This window comes from Lithobates pipiens, unplaced genomic scaffold (assembly GCF_037356315.1).
Source record: "Lithobates pipiens isolate NorthernLeopardFrog02 unplaced genomic scaffold, aLitPip1_a1.2 Scaffold_13, whole genome shotgun sequence".
In the NCBI taxonomy this organism is placed as follows: domain Eukaryota; kingdom Metazoa; phylum Chordata; class Amphibia; order Anura; family Ranidae; genus Lithobates; species Lithobates pipiens.
Genome location: NW_027507718.1, coordinates 429853750 through 429874144, shown reverse-complemented (window position 1 = coordinate 429874144; position 20395 = coordinate 429853750). Strand labels below are relative to the sequence as shown.

General features: G+C 42.3%; 1 protein-coding gene across 6 annotated transcripts in view; it reads left to right on the top strand.

Annotated features, from left to right (window-relative positions):
• PCDH7 (protocadherin 7) overlaps positions 1-20395 on the top strand; it is a 1090234-nt gene that overhangs the window by 851578 nt on the left and 218261 nt on the right. The gene's annotated exons all lie outside the window — the stretch shown is intronic.

The following is a 20395-nucleotide window of genomic DNA, read 5'->3' as shown; positions in this document are numbered from 1 at the left end:
TTCCTTGCATTTCATAAATGAGCTGCACAAAAAAAAAAAACTGTAAACAAAGCACCAAGCTCCGCTCTAAAAAAAGTTCTGAAGCTTCTTTGGGGCGATTGCTGTGTGTGTAGGACATCCCATTTAGATGGATGGGTTGCTCTATGTGTGATAAGTGAAAATGCTCCAAAACACCTCCCCACAGCAAAAAAACCCCCCAAAAAATCCTTAATGATCTGCTGAACCTGCAGCAAAAACCTAAAAAACAAAATTTTTATCTAAAGTGATGTGCTTATAAAATTAAACCCAAGAATATAATAATAATAATAATAATATTATTAAAAAAGTCGTCATTCAGCTTTCCACATCATATAGCGTGAATATACACACATTTCATAAAATATAAATATTAATACAAAAGTGATCCATAAAGTGTTCAAGTGCATATAAGTCAGTGATACTCTGACCACCCAGGATCAGTTTTCAGTGTCCTTTATACAGCAGTAATAAACATGACTTGATAGGTGACTGTGACTATAGCGATCTACAGCAGTGATTACACTCAGGTGCTCCCCTTCCCAAGGTAATGGCCACTCACCTCAGAGCGTGTGACCTTGAAGTTTGGTCAATACAGGCTTATGTATCATCAAAACAGATTCCAGATCAGGTTGCAAGGTCCAAACACTGCTCAAAGATGTAGCATGGGTCTGGTGCGTTAGTGCACTGCTCTGTAACATGCCTTAATAGCGCCATGCCGTGGATGAGATTGTGTTCTCCTACTCCATAAGGTAGACCATCTGTCTCCTGCACCATCCAGTTTCCTCCCCTACAAGAGTCGATACAAGGGAAATGTTGTACCTTCACCAAAAATGTGTGTATATTCACGTTATATGATGTTGAATGCTGAATGATGACTTTAGTCACTTATATATTCTTATTATATTATTGAATTTGATTTTATAGGCACATCACTTTAGATAATAATTTTGTTTTTTAGTTTTTTGCTGTAGGTTCAGCAGATCATTAAGGGGATAGTGCAGCACATGATTTATTTATCTATCTGTGATTCTCACACGTTAGTATGGGACGTGATTAGTACTAGCAGCTGCCATTATACTATTAAAAGATAGGGGAACTTTGATTTGGTAGCTCGCAAGACCTTTACTATTTTTTTTTTGTGTGCTAATGAGGTCAGCTGGTCAACTCCTTCCTGAGCTAAAGTCTGATCAGAGAGTAAGACAGAAGCAATAGATATGTTTGGAAACATGGATGGAGGACAGTAAGGTAAGTATATGTAGATTTTATGGAAAGCTTTGATATTTTTGCAAAAAAAGTACATGAATGCTATATTGGTACATAGTGGGGGCTGCAATTTAGAAAAAATTGTAGGTCAGGGCTTATAGGAAGCCCTGACCAATTGGCTTTTTTAAACTACATTGTAGTGCATTTTAGCTTTTCAATTTCTATCCCGTTCACACTTTATACATTAACCTCAATAAATTAAAGGATAAGTTAACCTTTGTTCACCCCTTCTTTTTTTGGTTACCCTGGTAGAATCCAAAGGAAATTGCATTGTTAATAGCTTTAGAATAAAGATATACAGTTCAGGCATTTCCTCATCTGGAGTGACAACCGTCTTCCAATTGTGCACCTGCATTGTCACCATGTCACATGCTCCTTAGTTAAACTCTACAAGAGGTAATGTCGACAAATATTGAACAGGTATGGTCAACCACCTTCATAGCAGGAAGCTGGTTTAGAGCAATGCTGTGCAACTGACACTGAAACAAATGCTCCAAGTGGGTGAAAGAGGCTCGAAGAGATCTGCGGCAATGTAACCAAAACTGTTGTTTCTAAAAAAGAAAAAAAATGTGGCATTCGTCTATTGATATACAGGGAGTTATTTACTAAAGCTGGAGAGTGCAAAATTAATAGTTTTTTTCAATTCAAATAAAAAACATGTTATACTTATCTGCTCTTCCTCTTCTGGGGTGCTCTGCCAGCCCCCCTGGCCCCTACTCTTTATCAGGTGCCCCCACAGAGAGCTGATACCACTGGCTCCTGCTGCGATCAATCTATTCAATGAGGAGAGATACAGCGGCTGGAGCTGCTGGGCTTGTGCACGTCGCTGGAACGAATGGGCTCAGGTAAGAAAAAGGGGGTCTCTGGGAGTAGCTACAGCGTAGAAGGCTTTTTTACCTTAATGCATAGAATGTATTAAGGTGAAAAACCATGAGACTTTACAATACCTTTAATTGAAAAAGCTAAAGTTAAAAGCTAATTGGATACCATGCACTGCTGCACCAGATTCTGAGTGCACCTTTAGTAAATCACCCCACAGTACTTTATCAAACTAAATGTCATCTAGTTAATGTTTAGATCTAATTTAATAGTAAAAAAAATGTAGCCTTCTTACTGTACCTTTTAGAAAAAGCCAAAAGAACTCCCTTCAAGTTTTAGTGTTAAAAAAAATAGTGCATGAAATTGTATCCTTTGCATTTTAATGAGAGACCTAATTGACCTATAACTACAAATCCATGACCAAGCTTTTAGTTTAGGGTTTAGAAAGCCATTTGTGAAATTGAGACTTGAGTTCAATTATTTCTAGCCAGAGTAGAAGGAAAAGCTGGGTCATTAAGAAACCGCTATCAACACTTTCTAACATTGTATAAAAGGCAGTAGCAGTGCCACGAGTTATGTATAAAATAAGTATTACTAATTTTATGTAGTGAGGTAAAAAAAAAATAAAGTTAATGATTCTGCTCTACTTCCCTAAATACATAGAAAGAGTTGAAAAAGTTGTTGATATGGATCTTGCTTTTATAGGCAAAAAATCTCATTAAACAGGCAACTTACAATTTACAGCTACATAGCTGATAATTGCTGTTTTGTCGTCAACCTGGTCATGAAGATGTCACATAAGCTAAAATGTGAAAGGGAATTTTCGCCTAGTGGTATACACTCTGCCAGTGTGCACATTTATTGTTAGATGATTTAATTATGTTGCAAAGCCATTCAACTGTTGCTTATGGCAATTACTTTTTTTGTCTTTATAATTCCAGAAAGCATTTTGAAGCAAGATAAAAAAAGCAAACCTTTTCCTTTTGTCTTTCTTAGTGATTATATATATTATATATATTATACTGTTTTGTTTGCTAATTTAACAGTGGTAACAGTCAGGCTTCTACGTGATGACTATGCATATAGCATTTATGGCAACTCCCATAAACATGTACAATAAAAAGAAAAGAAATAAAAGCTTAAAAAAACAACATGGATAATAGCTGGTCCTCCTGTATCCAATACTTTTTTTTTTTGGTCAGTTGCATTGATGGATGTGTAGTAAGGCATGGGAAGTGGGAGAGACCAGCTAGTAGAAACTAAAAGGGTGACATTTTTTACATTTTAGCCCTTGTACACACGGTCGGACATTCCGACAACAAAATCCATCGGAATTGGTGCGCATGCGCGAGGCTTCCAAGATGGCCGCGATCATCTAAAGCTCCGCTGCCTCGCGGAACAACGGAACCCCTACCGCACGGCACGGCTACCCTTCCGCTTCCCGAGTTATAGGGGCGGAATCCCGAAGTGTTGGGGCACATTTCTGAATGACCGGTGGACTGGCTAAACGCAACCTCGGCCCGCTGTTCGCTTCATTGGACGTGAGGGAGAAATCCAAGATGGCCACCGCAGCACAGCTCCTGTCTCAGGATCACAGATCCGCAGGCACAGTGGATTTCAGGTCAGATACAGACTTTCCTCCTCTCCACGCCACCCCAGGCAACCCCAGGGGTCTCCCCAAGGAAGCCACACCGTCCCCGGCCTCCACGGTCTCTCTGCTGGAACGCACCATCCAGGAGTTCTCTCCCTCCCCAGCGGGGACCTACAGAGTTACCCAGACCGCCATGGCCCCCCACGAGGCTGCTCATTCAGACCCAGTCTCCCACATGGATGCCCTGTTTGGCAAATTCTCTGAATTATTAGAGAGGGGCCTCTCCCAAACTGCCTTGCAAATCACGGGGGAATTGAAAGCTGATTTTATTAACCTAGGCTCCCGGATCGAAACGATCGAACATAAAATGGAGGATACCATAGCCAGATCCATCCAAAACTCCAGACACATCTACTCAGTACAGGAGCAATTGGACATAGCCATGGCCCGTATAGATGACCTCGAAAATAGGTCACGCAGATATAACGTCAGAATTCGCGGGCTTCCTGAATCAATAACTGATGTGTCCAGGGCGGTGCAAGACCTCATTCAACAGCTAATCCCAGACATCCCAGCTACCAAGCTTGAACTTGACCGGGTCCATAGAACCCTCGGCCCCCCTAGGAAGGATGGCACCCCGCGAGATGTTCTGGCCAAGCCACATCACTTCTCGGTGAAAGAAGAATTCATGAAGAGAGCCAGATCCCTGCAACACGTCAATTACCAGGGACACCAGGTTCAGATCTTTGCGGACCTCTCCCCCTCCACGATACAGAGACGAAGAGCTCTAAAACCCCTCTTGCTTGCAATGTCCCACAAAGACATAAAATACAAATGGGCATTCCCTTTTGCGGTCAGGTTCACGGACAAAGGGAAGTCTTTTGCCTTCTCCACTTTTCCCGAGGGGGAAAAGCTCCTCACCAAGCTGAAAATCATCTCTCAAGAAGCTGACATGGACACTTCTAACCCTAGTCAGGGATCTAACAAACGACCCACTCCTAACAGCCCACAATCCCCGTTATGGACCTCCGGAAGAGCCAAGAAGGTCAAGGATAATGCACCCACCTGAGCAACTTCCAGTCCCATTACCAATCTCTCCATTTTGTGACTGACCGTCCGAGGTCCTGGAGAGGGCCGGAGGACTGCTCCCCAAACTTGGAAAGTTTGGCCCTCCAACCCTTTTTGCCCTCCCCTTGCCTAGGACTTGTGCTACCCTTGTTCTACCCTTATCCCCATTGCCTCCAATAATCCGGGACGCTATGCAGTACTTTGTCCATCTACTGGACTGCCCGTAACCCCGCATATATTTTTTTTGTTTACATACCCTCGAAATGGGCCCCAAGGTTGCTTTGAGGATTTCCCAGGGGGCTGCATTCCTCAGCACCCCCCCTGGATGTACCATCCTTCCTTTTGCCTTAAGAACAGCGTTCATTTCTTAGCCCCAGTGTCTTCTAGGCATTATGTTTAGCCGTGCCTCAAAAGAAAAGTTCCTTTTTATGTATATTGCAGCTTTTATGTTATTGCTATTTAAAGTTGATTTCACAGTTCGGGTAGTTACCCGACTAGGGGTCCCCAGTTCCGCGAGGGACCACATGTGTAACTCTCCCTCCCTCGGCCTATCCCAGGCGTCTGAGGGTCGGGACTCCTGACCTTATGGGTCGGTTGTCTTCATTGTGTTTGCTTGGGATTTCGGGGGGTGTCTCCTGCCCTGATCTCCTCTTTCTCTTCTCAGGAACCCTTTCTTTCCTTGCCCTTTCTCCCCTTCTCTTCCCCCTTGATGGTAAGCTTCCCCCGTTGAATGTTTGCATGACACTATTTTTTTTCTCCTCAGGTTGGGCTGAGCCAACCCAGTCGACATGGTATCCTGGGAGACATCCTCGGGCCACCGATCTCAATGCCCTTACCAAGAACTCAGCTATAGATTGGGTAAGTGAGGTCGTTTTCAGATGCTGGGCTCCCCCTCTGCTCCATGGCTGATCCACAGGCTGCTAGGCTTAAGATAGCCTCCCACAACATTCAGGGTCTTAATTCCCCCATCAAACGGAGAAAAGCCCTCGATTACTACAAATCCCTGAAACTAGATATAATTCTGCTTCAGGAAACCCACTTTCCTATCCGGTATAGTCCCAAGTACCTACATGCCCACTTCCCTCAGTTCTTCTTAGCCAACGCGGAATCCAAGACCAAGGGGGTGGCCATTTTGATGGCCAAAACATGCAAATTCAATAAGAGTTTTGAAAAAGCGGATCCGGAGGGCAGATTTTTACTTGTAAAGGGCACTGTGGGGGACCAACTGTACTCCTTGGTCTCCTACTATGCCCCGAACACGGGTCAGGCCAAATTTTTCGAATCCATGCTACGTATTTTAGCACCTCTTTTAGAGGGGACGGTTATTGTCGGAGGAGACTCTAACGTCGCCTTTGATCAAGGACTTGATAAATCCTCCCCCTCACGTCCCCGCTTAACCAGGCCCACAAAGGCAAGCTTACGGATTGCCAAATTGCTACACGCTCATGGGCTATCCGATGTCTGGCGGGAATTAAACCCCACAAAGAGAGACTACACTCACTTCTCAGCGCCTCACCAATCATATGCACGCATAGACCACATACTTGTCCCCTCCTCGCTCCTCCCCAGGATGCTCAAAGCCTCCATCACTGACACAGTGATCTCAGATCACTCTCTTGTAATTGTGACGGCCCTGGGGGGCTCGAGTGGGAGACATCCTAGGCATTGGAGGTTAAATGAATCCCTCCTTTCGGAGCCATCACGAGTTATAGATCTCGACAAAGCATTGAAGGAATATTTTTCTATTAATGCGACTCCTGATGTCTCCCCCGAGACCCTGTGGGCGGCGCACAAAGCTTACATTAGGGGAAAATTCATGCAACTGGGTTCTCAAATAAAACGGGAAAGGCAATCAACCATCCTGAAGCTAGAAGAGGAATACTCTAAACTCAGAGCTCTTCACAAAAAGGACCCCCTCCGTACCCCCACGGCCATACTAGACAGGACTCGCTTAGAACTAAATCTCGCCCTCACCACGAAAGCTGAAAAATCAGTTAGGTGGGCTGGCCACAAATTTTACTCACAGGCGGATAAAATAGGCACTCTCCTGGCCAATAGACTCTCCCCTAGAACCAAGCTGAGCACCCTCCCTCGGATCAGAAGCGCGGGACTCCCGCCCACGTCTAATCCGGTCACAGTTCTGAATGCCTTTCAGAAATTCTACACCTCTCTCTACAGTAGCTCCCCACCCCCCAAAGATAACCTCCTCCCAAAGTTTTTGGAGGGTCTGCCCATCCCGGTCTTATCGGACGTTCACAAACAAGTTATGGAAGCCCCCTTCCAGACAGAGGAGATACTGGAAGTCATTAAGACTCTTAAAAAAAGCTCCGCCCCTGGTCCCGACGGCCTTTCGATCCCTTACTATAAAGCCTTTGCCAACACGCTAGCTCCCCACCTGGCCAATCTCGGTAACCATAAAGCTAATGGAGACCCCCTGGATCCCCACCTTAACACGGCGTATATCACGGTCATCCCCAAACCTGGCAAGAACTTGGAAGATGTCAGCAACTACAGACCGATTTCCCTTATTAATAATGATCTCAAAATTCTTACGAAAGTTATGGCCAATAGGCTAGCCTCCTTTATTGGACGCTATGTCCACAAGGATCAAGTTGGTTTTATTCCCGGCAGACAGGGACCTGATCAAATTCGGAGGGCGATCGACATTATCTCCATTTTGCAGTCTAATTGGGAAGGGGGATCCGGACAATCTGGCTTCCTCCTTTCCCTAGATATTCAAAAGGCTTTCGACTCGGTCTCATGGCAGTACATCTTCCAGCTCTTTGATAGGTGGGGATTTGGGGCTCGCTTCCTTGGCTTATTACAGGCCTTATACTCCCAGCCGAGGGCCCAAATTCGAATGCAGGGATACCTTTCTGAGCCAATTCCCATCACCAGGGGGACCAGACAGGGGTGCCCCCTATCCCCCCTCATATTTGCAATAGCCATTGAAACACTGGCGATCGCAGTCCGCCACAATATGGACATTAGAGGTGTCCAATGCGGTAGTCAAACGCACAAATGTGGACTCTTCGCGGACGACATACTGTTGTTCCTCACTTCCCCCCTCACAACCCTACCCAACTTATCCCGGGTATTGGACGACTTTGCCAAGGTCTCAGGCTTGAGGGTTAATTACTCCAAGTCTGTGGCGTTGAATGTTTCTCTCCCCACTCACCAAGTCCTCTCTCTCAAACAATCCTTTCCGTTCCAATGGAGTGACACTGCCATCCAATACTTGGGTATCTCCCTCACACCTAAAATAGAGATGCTATATGCCCACAATTACCCCAAATTATACAGACAGCTGGAAACCGACCTCTCCTCATGGTCTAAACATGAATTATCCTGGCTTGGCCGGATTAACTCCATAAAAATGACCTTTCTCCCCAAAATCCTTTACTACTTTCGAGCCCTGCCAATACCAGTTCGGAAGGACCACCTTTGCTCTCTGCAAAGCAAAATACTGAAATATATTTGGGGTAATAAGGGATACCGTCTACCGCAAAACACGCTCTTCCTGCATAGACGCAGAGGGGGGCTGGGTCTGCCTAACCTCCACAAATACTACCTTGCAGCTCGCCTAGCCCAACTCTCCTCGATCTACTCCAAATATGAGAAACCGGACTGGCAGTCCATAGAACGCTGTGCGGTACCCTCCTATACTCTAGATTTTTTATTATGGTGCCCGCCCAAAGCCAGGCCGCCCATCATGTCCCCATCCCTTTCTCACTCCTGTGCCCTATGGGACGGCCTTCGCAAAGAGCCTTCCCTAGTCTCCACTATAAGACCCCTTGCTCACATGTTCCGTAATCATGACTTCCCCCCCGGTCTGAACATTGAGGCCTTCAGATGGTGGTTGGACAAGGGACTATACCGGATAGGTCACTTTTTTAATTCCAGGGGTCCGATTTCCCTAGCTTATTGTATCGAACACTTAGAGCTTCCAAACACAGAGAGGTTCCGCTTCCACCAAATATCTCACTACCTAAACTCACTTTGGAAAAACAAACCCCTTCCTCCTCCCTTTACTGAATATGAAGCCTGGTGTGGTGGAGTCGGGGAGCAGAGGGGTGGTATTTCAGTGATCTACACGGCTCTCACTTCCCCAACGGGTAAATCCCCCTATATGACGGCTTGGGAATCTGATCTCCAGACCTCTGGGAGTCTCGAATCCTGGCAGCTGGCCTTAGCCAGATCCTTTCGTGGGATCCAGAACACCTCACTAATGGAGGCTAGCATCAAATTGATAACCAGGTGGTACCTCACTCCAGTAAGGCTAGCCAGAATATATCCCACGGCTAATCCCTTATGTTTCAGGGGGTGCCAACTTCGTGGCTCCATGATCCACATTTGGTGGGAATGCCCTAGACTCCGTTCGTTCTGGACTAAAATATTCAACTTGATTTACTTAGTCACAGGCTGCCGGGTTTCGAGAACTCCAGAGGTTGCGTTACTCAATACCCCGATTCCTTTGATGTCTGGTAACATTCAGAAACTAACTTATTTTATTCTATTAGGAGCCAAAATTGCGATTGCCTCCGCATGGAAGCAACCCAAACCCTCCTTCCTCGCAGTTAAGAGGAAGATATCGTGGATAATGTCCCAAGAAAAACTATCAGGTATTCTGTCAGACACCACACCTAAATTCCGAAAGGTGTGGGACCCTTGGGCCCGTTACATGGGAATCTCTCTGCTGCCGGGGGTACCCCCAGGCCCTCCCCTAGGAACCAGACCTCACCCCTAAAGCACCCATCCTTACATTGATTGTGAAACATTCCCTCGCTATATCCTTTCACCCTTTCAGGACATAGCTTACCTCCCCCGACCCCTCTGCTCTCCTCTTCTTCTCCTTTCTTCTCTTCTCTGTCCTTCTAGTCGTTCTAAGATTTTGGTTTGCTCAACAGAGCTGTAATTGACAAGTTTACCATACAGTCCAATTTATTGTTGCGGTACCCACGGCAGACGATCCCCCGACTGTTTTTCCCCTCTGCGAGGGAGGGGCCTGGGAGGACACTCCCTCATCCTGGCACAGCAAGTTCCCTATTAGGGGTGTCGGGATGGGGGCTCCTGGGAGTTACCCTAATAGTTCTACCTGGGGGGCTCTCCCGGGGGGGACACCCTCCGTTTACCTCTTATTGATGTAGCCCCTCGATAAGGAAGGGCTTGCCGACTGTACACACTTGATATTGTCTGTTTTTCACTAATGTCTCATGTTTTTTTACTTACATTGTGACAGCAGGCCCTCCCTGCTACTGCTAGTTTGTGTACTGTTTTACGTATGTAAGTGCCTTTAATATAAAATAAAATATTTTGAAAGTAAAATCCATCGGAATTTGTCCGAAACTTGTGTTGCATACACACGGTCGGACAAAGTTATCGGAAAATCTGATCGTACGTAACATGATGACGTTATTTTGTTAGGACAGGACTACGTTCAGGCTAGTAGCCAATAGGTTTGGTCTAGGAATTTGATCTGAGCATACGTACACTTTGTCCGATGGGAATTCTCTACACACAATCGGACAGAGTCCGATTGGATGATGTTGTCGAAAAGTTTTATAGCCCAGCTCTAGAACTTTGTCCCTTGGATATTCCAATGGACAATATTCCAATGGAAACAGTCCGATGGAGTCCGATGGAGCCCGCACACAGTCGGATTATCCGACAATACGACCATGTGTACGGGGGCTTAGACTTGATTCGCAAAAGGACAAGGATCTCTAATTTAGCCCTTTGACTTCAATTTTCAAATCTTATTGGACTAAGCTGAAATTATTTGTCACTTTCTTGAAAAAAAGCATATTTATCCATCCTGATGTGTTAGCTTTTTAAATTGAACCTGATGTATGTAGTTTGTTTTCTTAAAGAAGAACTCTACTCATATCCTACCCAGTGATGCAATGTCCATGAGCTTTCTCACAGGTGCCCGGTCTTCTACCCAGTTTTTTGGCTATTTTTGATCATTTTGATTGGCCAGCTTGGGATGATGTAACTCCGGTGCATGCAATAGACACTGGCAGTGACACACAACTGGATCTTGTGGTGTCACTCCCTTCTTACTCAAACCAATTAGCTGGTTGGTTTACATACATTTAAGTCTGCAAAGGAAAAACACCATATGAGCAAATTTGATCTCTCTTTAGAGATCCAGGTGATGGTTAGTGGCCACCAGTGACAGGATGACCAGTGTGACACAAAACACGTTTTTGTAAGAAACCCACAACACTGGAGTTTCTTTGGGTTGTGGCAGATTTTCTTTATGATTACATGTAACTGTGATCTTCTAACCAGGATGTGCAAGAGAACATCAATGACTGTGAAAAGCTGACAACCATATACCTAAACAAATCAAAAGACTGGAGAACACATTGCATTCTAGATTGGAATATTGTCAACAAATTATAAGCAATTCAATTATTTTTCTTTGATTTTAGCTCTTTTCTTCTGTCTGCATAGTTTTCATATTCTGTTATCTTGGAAATGGTTGTTAAGTAATCACTGTGTCTTGTTTTCTTTAGTTAGAATAACAATATCATTGATTTCTTGGAAGTAAAATACACCTTATCTAGAGTATTCAATAATGATGTGATTATGTTCTCTGTAGTCTGTACTGAATCTTTTCTCTTAGTATTACATTTATCTGTGGTTTAAAGGTTTTTATGTATTTCTACATAAAGACCTTTATTTTTATCTTATGGGATAACTCCGGACAAATTTATCTCTCTTTTAAACCTATAAATTCACAAGGGCACTTGTGACGTAGATAGGCCGAGGGCAAAAATCTTTAAAGCATTATCATCCAAGAGTTATACTTGTTAGTCTCTTGATAGTCTTACTGACCATGTAGGCTGAGGCCCATTTTGTCCCCTTATTAAAAGTGCTTTGTTCTTTGAAAATGTAATATGTTTTTAGTCTGTGTTATGAAAATAGATAACTGTAGCCCACTTCAAACAACATGTTCTACCAGCACACTAACTACATTTTCTTAAACCTTTGAGGACCAAGGGACTTATTTGTCCCATCTTTTTAATTGCCTGTATCATCTGATTAAGAACTTAAAATACTTTTAATAAAAAATATTCGTTCTTATCAACAAATGGATCTAGCTTTTTGCCAGTTATTTCATGAAATGGCTTAGTTACAGCAACTGAAATGTACGAACTTACGAAACTGTACGAAAATAAAATTGCTTCTTTTTTTTTCCCATAAAAAGTAACCTAAATAGTCAGATGTTATTGGATCATAATTCCTCCCCCAAAAATGACACATGTGGAAATGGTTTTATTTATTGTTCAAAAACATTCTTAAAGGGAAAAAAATATATCATTATTTTTTATATTGATGACGGTAATCTTATGGTCCTCAAAGGGTGACAATGCAAGTGCCTGCGTGGCTGCTGAGGAGACAACTGGGTAGTAATTTGGCAAGACTTTTATCCCCATCAGATATTATTTTCCTCAGTTTCTATTGGCCAGTGATGTCTGTTGTTACCTCTTCGATATATGATCCATTTCCTGCATCCATGCAGAAATCGGCTTGTGTGTTTCGCATTGGAAAATCCCTAGTACTAATTACCTTATAGTGAAACTAAAGACATAAGACTAAAAAAAAAAAAAAAAAAAAAAAAAACTTTCCTTTATTAACTATAATGTGCTGGGAGACAATACTCTGGGGGTTATTTATGAATGGAAAATCCACTTTGCACTGCAAGTGCACTTGGAAGTGCAGTTGCTCTAAATCTAACAGGTAGATCTGAAATGAGGGGAAGCTCTGCTGATTTTATCATCCAATCATGTGAAAGGCTAAAATGCTGTTTTTTTATTTTCCTTGCATGTCCCCCTCGGATCTACAGCAACTTTACTTCCAAGTGCACTTGCAGTGCAAAGTGGATTTTCCTTTAGTAAATAACCCCCTCTGTCTTGTTTATTTTTTTATTTTTTTTTCCCATAAAGATTTTATTGAGAAGGTACAAACTTAGTATGTACTTCAATGGCTTTATAAGGCTAGAACAGCATAACATGTACAATTCAGGTTAACGAAAACACAAATATCTCTAAGTTGTGTGCTGCTTGTTAGATGGGGTAATAACGTGTAAGAGTGTATGCCCTCTAAGAGGGGTAAAAGTAGAAGAACACCAGAGGAGAGCTGAGATTATTAGAGAGAAAGGGAGAAAGAAAAAAAAGAGAGAAAAAATGTCTTGTTGTTTCTATACAGAAAATGTTTAATTGTATTTTGTGTTGCTAGGTATAATTGATACAAAGTAAAATAAATGTAAAATGTAAAAATTAAAAAAAATAAAAAGTAGAAAAAAAGGAGAAAATATAAAACACCATAGAGAGACCAGGTAAGGTTTACCAAAATGTGTGTCACTTATAAGTTTTAGGTACAATATATGTACAGCTCTACCTACTTGTCAGTCCTTGAGCATATCTCCTGGTAGTCTTGCCGTGGGCAAATAGATAGATGGAGAAGTAGGGGTGGACAGCAGAAAGCCATTGGAGAATACTGGACCTCATTTTCAGATACAATCACAATTAAATTGTGCCTTAGTGATGTTACATGTCCTTTAATAGTGATTGGTTATTGATATTGCTATAAAAAGTATGGTTAACATTTTTTTAATTGTCTCTGATTACATTTATTTAAAATGCTGCATGGGGCAAAATATTTCAAAGCTACATTTTAGAATATTAATCAAGCTTGTCTTCTAGATACATTTATTTTACTTAGAAAAAATATCTGTTTATCATTGACTGGGAGATAGCATTTGTCCCTAGAACTCTTATTCATTTTCAGACTTGCAGTGGAGAACATTTCTTAATCCCAAAGGACAAGGTTCATAAACCTTTTTGCCCTTAACTGCTTTTAGGTACTTAAACTGTCGAGTTGACAAATACATATTGACAAAGTGCATTTAATTCACAGACTGAAGACAGGCAATGTAGCATATTTCGATGCTTGCATGTCAAATCACTCTCTATATGGAAAATAAATGAAAATAGCTCTGGAAATTAGTACAAGTGCAATATATTGCCTTGTGTTCCTAGAAAATCTTAGAACAATACTAAATTATGATCCTGTCAGTGCACAGAGTTCTGTATTTTCTGTCTTCTCTGGAGCATCTTTCCATCTCACATATGCATTGAGTGTAAGCCAAATGGGAAGCCCACATTGATGCTGTTTCTGACATATTGTTTAACATAGCATGGTTCTAATACCAAGTAATGTACAAATGCAGCCTTCAATCATTAAACATAATTTTTCTGCCATCTGTGAAAACAGCCCCGTGAACATTCAATGTTAGAGCCTGGAAGAGCAGTTATCAATAGCTAAGTCTCAAAAATGAAGCAATTATATAATTTTTAGATCACTGTTGCATTTGATACTGCTAAAGTAATGAATGTCATTCTGAAAACATGAAAAAATACTTACTGAGGGGCCCAGTGCTAGAGAGCTCAGATGGGAAATAGCCTAGTACAGAGTTTTTCCTTTCATTTAGAAAATGATGCAAAATATATAAAATCACCCAAAATTTGACAATCAGAAAATTCTAAACAGTGCATCTTTTTAGGGGTTAAAAAAAATTAAATTATAAACAGTATGCATAGAACAGTAATACTGTGAATAGGACATGATTCTGTAGTCCTTAGAGATAAGCTGAGATGGGGACAATGTAATTGATAACAGTCAGCAGAAGCAGAGGGCATATAAGTTCATCAGTTCATAAGATATCTGACAAGATCAACATCTATTTTTTTAACTTATCAAACAGATCTAACAAAATGCTTTCAACTGTATATTTGATAGACCACATGAAAGCACATTAGGAGAAGTTCCTTATTAGCATTTAAATACATTTTAGAGCGGGTATTTATTTTACATTTGCAAACCATCAAACTATTATACAATATTTTCATCCTTCTCCAACAATGATGCTTTCTGTGTTTTGAATGGCATCAACATCTTAAACTAGTACATGTTTGCATTTGCATTCTGCCACTAAATTACTGGAGTTATTTGCTACAAGTACATTTTTAGCAGTATGCCTGTACCCCTTTACATGGCAGTTTGTAATATGAATTTTCTGGGTATCCCTTGATACATAATGTGTACAAGTAACTCTTAATTGTATATACATGTTTACCAACTAAGAAAAAAATATTTAACTCTGTTTATACATGATTTATATTTAAAACTGTTTCAGTTTACTTTGACAAGCAGAAATACCCCTCGATCGACCAGGAGAAAACCCTTGAGTGTATGTGCCATTGGTTGCGGACCAAACAAAGTGATACACGGATATTTATGTCAGTTATAATAATGCATTTGAGAGAGGCGTTCCAAGGTGGGGCTGCAGTGTGCAGGTTTAGTAAAGTTATATGAGACATGACATAATCAATGTTTAATTTCCTATTATTCTACTTAGTTTATGGAGCATGGTCAGCATCCCTGTGGTCAGCACTCAGATTTGCAGAGTTAGGGGTTCTTCATGTTAACTTATTGCATTTTGCTGAAATAATACATTAGGTGATATTAGATCATATGTTGATTATCCATGGTGCATTAAATTGTGAAACCATAATTATTTTCTATCCATCCATTTTTATTGCAAAAATTAGAGAAGGGGAAGGTAAGTTTACCAATGTCTTGTCTCTACATTTTTGGGCTACTCACTAGCAGAATTAAGGGTAGGAGTCTATGTTTGGAAAGTGAAGTGGGCGAGTTCATTAAAACAGAAGAATGTATAAACCATTTACTTCACTTCTACACTGTCAACCTAAAATCAACCTGGGCTGTATCTTATGGTGATGGTCCCCGAAGTGCCCAAAGGGCTATGAGTTTATTCTTAATAAATAGTACTTGGATTACAGCCCGTCAATGTCTACACAATATCCATCCTCAATAATTTACACAAGGAGGTGGATAGTAAAAGAAAATGAAGACTTAAAAAAGAAAAAATGTTCATGTGGCACCCCTGAATCGGGCTACCCTTGATATTTTGCCTACTTTTCCTGTACTGGAAATAAACTTTAACTTGTTCAATTGTTTACCATCTTTGTATATACAAATTTTATTTTGCTTGGAATAGAGTAGAGAATGGATAAACCCCTTTCAGTTTATTGTTTAGTGCCTGTGTCCCATTAGAGAGTTGTCCCTTCACTCCCTGTCCCATTGAAACAACAGTAGGTGAGAAGAAATGTCTTCAAAGTGGAAATCCCCTGTTAGACACACGTCACAAAAATAGGTGTCCCCAATAGAAGAGTTCTCCATTACTTCCTTTTCAGGTGACAACTGTAATACTTTGAATTTCCCATCATGTTTGGCATTCTTGACAGTTATACCAGGACAAATAGAGGGGTGAATCTCCCCAGCAAGGACAAAGATAACAATAACAGCATAACAAGGGTTCTAATCCTTCCTAGATCTTTCATATTTAGCCATACCATGCTGGCAAATAGCCTGTCTTTGCAATAAAGATCCAATCAAGATAAGGAGATTCATAAATTTGTATGACTTGACTATCTGTTTACTGATACTAATTGGTCCTTAAGTGGCATCATTGGGCAAAATAAAATAAAAGGGTTAAAATTATATATTTTATGCCAAAGTTCAGCTGTTGTATTTTCAGCAAATATAGATTTTGTAACACTGCTTCTAAGGCTGTTCCTTAGACTTGGAACCGTAAAGTAATGATTTATTGAAGTCCTCTTGACTTTTTTTTCTTTATTATTGTGGTGTAAGGGAGAACTGAACAAGGGAAACTGCCTGTTTTAGAAGTAAGAGGAGGATCATAATACTATAGACTTTGCAATGGCTGACATACCAGTCAATTTATTAGCCAAGCAAAATATGGTACACTTCCAGAAAGATTTAATTTATTGAGATTGTCACACTGCCTGGTTCAATTAAAGGTCACCATTATTCAATTTTATGCATGTAGCTGCTTCTTATAAGTTATTGCTTCATCTCGAATGCTTCAGCTGGTAATACTAGCCATGTCAGGCAAAAACAGTTCAGCGCAGGGCATATATGCACAGTGACATTTTTTTAGATGGGTTAACAGAAGATATATGGTGTTTATATTTTAATCTACTATTGAGTGCTGAGTGAGACTTACATGAATACTAAGAGTAATATATTGACATAAAAAATTGTTACATACCTTTCTGCTGCTTTGCTATTTTCATAAAATCCCCAAATGACACATAACGTATTACAGTAAAAATGTGTATTTTTTTTTTAGAGAGATTACAGTAGTCTACTTTTGCTAGGAAAATTAGGATGTGATCAGCAAAGGCTGTCAGTTAGCTGTTTGCAAATGTGACCTAATATTGACAATATTGATTTTTAAGCTCAGCTTCAGGCACATTTAAAAGACACAAATTAATTCTGCTCTGTATTCATTAATACATTAAATGTGTTTTTAAATGCAAAGCATGTAAGCACCAGAGTTTCACAAACCCCATACAATCCTTGTACAGCTGAGTTCAGACTGGGAGAGGCAGCAAAAGGAGCCAATCAGTTGTGTTGCACTGTATAAATAAGTTGCAATACTAAAAAAGAAAACAGGAATCTGCTTTTCACATGTCTGGATAATTGAATTGAATATTCTCCCAATTTATTCGGCAATCCTTTAATAAAATAGCCTTAGGCTGCCAATAAATGATACCATTTTCTTGTACAATTTTCCTTTAGATTTACCAAAACCATATAATATGAAGTCAAAACTAAACAATTCAAAGTTGTATGCAGCCAGGCATTACATAGTAGGTAAATAGAAAAATGTATCTAAAATTCCATGAGAAAATTACCTAATGTATGGCCAGCTTTAATGACTTCAATAGTTTGAGTCACTAAGCCACAATAAGTATTTAGATAGGGATATTTGGCTTATCTCAGATTTTCCTTATTACCTTCTCTTGGTGAAAGTATTGCAGCCAGTGATTTGGCATAATAGACAGATAAATCGTAATTTCAAAAGGAGGTCAGAAATGGTAGCTGACATGTTTTTTTATTTTAAGTTAACTTTATGTTTTTCTGTGACAAATTGACATTTTCACACAATTGACATTTTTTCACCTATTTATTTAATATCATGGAGAGTGGCCTTTTGCAAACAAATCATAAGCAATAATCATAAGTAAAACTCCCATTTTTATTGTTGGTTTTCCATTACCTGAAGATCAACAATACACTAAATGGCCATGCAATAATAACCATGTTCCACCAGCAGGTGTAACTGCGGGTGAAATATAATACAGGTACTCCTCACTTAATAACCAGATTCCGTTGCAATGACAAGGTTGTTAAACGAATTGGTCGTTAAACGAGGAGCCACAAGTAATTATTATATTTTAAGCATTCTTAACTATGGTACTGTATTGTGAAAAAGAAGTACAAACGCAAAATTCCAGCTCAATAACATTGTTTTATTTGCATAAGTACAGAACACAAACACAAATTATGCACTGTACTGTACAATACAATGATGTTCCATTTTGGGTGGGGAGAGCTGGTCTCAAGTCAGAGTGGTCATTAGACAGGTCATTAAAGCCGTTAAACGAGAAGTATCTGTGTTGCAGCTCCTGGCTGACTAAATGTAGAAAGACATGAGTTGGTGATCCAGCGGTATTATACCTTAAATACACAAAATTGTATGAGTTAGCGTACTCCTAGTGGCTTCTGGAAACCACCATGAGTATGGCTATCCATAGGAGTGAATGGTGCTATGACATTTATGAGAAAACTAAAGACAAGCTAGCCAGCTCCATATTGGAGGTAAGATTGCTCAAATGTGACTGAAGTCAAGTATAAAACCAGCCTGTGTGGAGGGGGCGTGACCGGAAGTTGAGGTGGACGGACGTGCCTTTGCTGAGCTCCGCCGAGGCCTCTCAGCATCTTCGTCCATCCTTGTCCACCGGGCGTTTTTTCGCCCCGCCAGACCCTACATCCAGCCGGGGGAACATCTGAGCTCCGGACGGAGCCGTTATTTTCGGCCGCTCCGACGCCGAAATTGATCCTGGGGCTGCGGGCGGCGAGACAGGCCGGTCTCCCCCGCCATCTTGCGGCCTACTCCGCACCTGGAGACCTCCGGACGGCAGCTTTCGGGACGCCTCCCGAGCCGGACCCCACGGCGCCACTCACCACTGGGCCCACAGGACTCCCCCGCCTGGGACAGGGGACTGATGATCGCCCGTCGGAGGTCAGAACAGCACTACATCCTGAGAGGTGAGACCCGGCGGCCATCTTGGTACACCTGAGGCCCACAGCAGCTCTCTTGCAAACCCCCTCTGGCAGCTGTCTCGCAAAACCTTTTAGGGAGGACACTGTCCCCAATCTCAGTACAGCCTGCCCCCCACTGGATAGCTGTCGGACCGATCGCCTCTCTAAGTCCTGCACAAGCTCTAGGCCCCACCAGCGGCCATCTTGGTGCACCCAGTTCCTCCTTCCACCCTCCTGAGGCCCACATCTCTCCAATCTGCACCCTGATTTGTGCCTGGACTCTCCCTGTAACCCATTAGTGCAGTGTTCCCTGGACTCCATCACCGGACTGTCTGCCGCGGATGCGGCCTAGTGAGGCCTAACGAGGCCCAGTGAAGCCGGCCAGTTACCACACCTTCCTGCACCAGCGCCTACTCACTGGAACCTGGACACTACAGCTGCCATCTCATCCCCCCACACTCCAAGATCCCTAGACAGCTGAAGTAGAGGCGGTGACTGTGAGCTCCACAGACTGCAGGTGAGGCACTGTCTTAGCCCAGGGGACCCTTGCTTTCCCCAGGCCTCACCCTGCTGGGTTCTGGACACTCTCCCCATCCCCACGGCTCCACGGCCCTCTCCCCGACCCGGCCTCCTCCTGGGTTCAGACTCTCCACAGCCTGACTACCGCCCTAGTGGGTTAGAGCTCCGGCTAAGGCCCCTTCTCCAGGCTACACCTGGCTTGACCTCCATCATCTCCACTAGGAGTCTCCGTGGACCATTCCAGGAAGCCCCCCCCCTGATCTGGGTGAAATTGTTTGACCATCAAGGCGGACAACTGCGGTCAGTTCACGGGAGTCATCTATTCACCAGTCAGCTCTCCCTACACAGCCTCTTCAACAAGCCCCTAAAGAGACATACCCCCCTTCTCCTGAGACTTTCATAATTTCAGTTGTTGGAATCAGTGCAAACTAACAGAACTCATGGGCGACTAACAACGCTGACACCATGTCTTAGTATGGCTTAATATACCGCTCCTTTCCTAAGGGACCCTGCACCGCTTCATAAGCTCTCACATACACAGGGTCATTATCAGCTGCCCCCCGGACCCCTCCGGATACTACATGGGCAAAGTTGGTTTTCAAAAGAATATATATCAAGGCTTTATCCCGCCATCGACCTCCCGTCCTGCACACGTCATGGAGCGATACCTACACAGATCGCAATCTCCAGCCTTACACACGTTGGCAGAACCATTAGAGGCCACCGACCCCCTGCCCTCCACACCTAGTTCTCTTCACAAAGGTGGCTCTACCCAGCAAACAAATCCTGCCGAAGCAATTACGGTAACGGTCCTGGACCTGAAACTACAGACACTCCTACAGGATTTGACACGCAATATAGCTACAGAGGTTGGAAAGCTTGCTCGGGAGC